A 1,901-nucleotide genomic window follows, 5' to 3' on the forward strand; every position below is an offset into this window, starting at 1 on the left:
CCAGTGTTTCTCCATTTTGGAGGGTTTAATTCTGGCTTGGAGATCGTTTTTCTGTAAGATTTTGAAGGCACTGTTTATTGCTTTCTAGCTCTCAATGTTGTCTTTGAGAAGTCTGAAGCCACTCTGACTACTGATTTTTTGATCTGACCTTTTTCTCCAGCTAATTCATCACTATATACTTGGTTTATGACATTGTGTACAAGTTTGAGGTGTACAGCATAATTTGATACATGTGTGTGTTATGATTATCAGTAAGGCTAGTTAAACATATCCATCACCTCATTAGTTATCAGTTTGTGTGTGTGTGGTAAGAACTTTTAAGATCTACTGTCTTTGTAACTTCCAAGCACACAGTACAGTATTGTTAACTATAGTCACCATGCTGACCATTACATCCTCAGATTTTATTTTATAACTGGAAGTTTGTACCACTGAACACCTTCACCCAGTTCCTCCAGCTCCTATGCCCCACCTTTGGCAACCACCAGTCTACTCTGTTTCTCTGAGCTCATTTTTTTTTTTTAGCTTCGTCATGTAAGTTATAAGCAGCATTTTTGTTTTGTTTATTTCACTTAGCATAATGCCCTCAAGGTTCATTGATATTGTTGCACATGATAGGATTTCCTTTTTTGTGTGTGTGCTTGTGGTTTTTTTATTTTGGCGAGATCTTAGTTTCCTGACCAGGGATTGAACCTGGTCCAATAGCGGTGAAAGCCCTGAGTACTAACTGCTGGATGCCAGAGAATTCCCTGTACCACATTTTTTTTATCCATTCATCTATCAGTGAACGCGGGTTTTTCTCATGTCTTGGCTATTGTGAATAATTCTTTGGTGACAAGTTGGTGCAGATATTTCTTTGAGATGATGATTTCATCTTCTTTGGATATATACCCAAGAGTGGGATGGCTGGATCATCTGGTAGTTCTATTTTTAACTTCTTGAGGAACCTCCATAGTTTTTCCATAATAGCTGTCCAAATTTACATTCCCACCACCACTGCATAAGTTTCCTTTTCTCCGTATCCTGGCCAGCACTTGTTAAAGCTTGTCTTTTTGATAATAACCATTTCACAGGTGTGAAGTAACATCCCATCGTGGCTTTGATTTTCATTTCTCTGAGCACCTTTTTATGTGCCAGTGGATCATCTGTGCATCTTCTTCAGTGATCTGAATTTTTAACAATTCGAAGCTCGTTGGATCCTTGGTATTTTGAAAGTCATGACAGTGGGCTGTGGCGTGGGCCCATAGTGCTGAGTGGTTAGTGGGCTTTTTCAATTCTGGAAACTTAGATCCTCAAATTCTGAGAGTTGAAATATTTAAATATATATGTTTAATATATTAAATATTTAATATCAATACATTAAAACATTGTATTATAATATTAAATATTATATATATATAAATATATTTTTTTAATTCTCAGACTTTCAGGATTTTATATATATATATATTATATACACACACATAAATGAATATACACAAACATACATATTTCGTGGATGTGTTAGTCAGCCTCCAAGATGGTCCCAATGATCCTCACCTCCTGATAATCATACCCTTGTACAGTTCACTCTCATTATTGGACCAGGGTTGGTCTCTGTGACCAACAGCATACAGTGAAGTGATAGTAACTCCCTTCTGAGATTGGGGTATAAAAGACACTGTGACTTCCATTTGACCGTGTTCTCTCTTTCTCCTGGATTGCTTTGGGGGAAGCCAGCTACCGTGTGCAGAAGCCTTATGGGGAAGGCTCCTGCCAACAGCCAGTTAGCAACTGAGGCTTCTGCCAGTAGCCATGTGAGTGAGTCACCCTGGAGAAACTCCTCTAAGCCCCAATCCAGCTTCAGAGGAGACAGCAACCCTTGCTGGCACCTTGCTTGAAGCCTCTTGGAGGACTCTGAG

Source organism: Cervus elaphus, chromosome 5 (assembly GCF_910594005.1).
Source record: "Cervus elaphus chromosome 5, mCerEla1.1, whole genome shotgun sequence".
Lineage (NCBI taxonomy): Eukaryota > Metazoa > Chordata > Mammalia > Artiodactyla > Cervidae > Cervus > Cervus elaphus.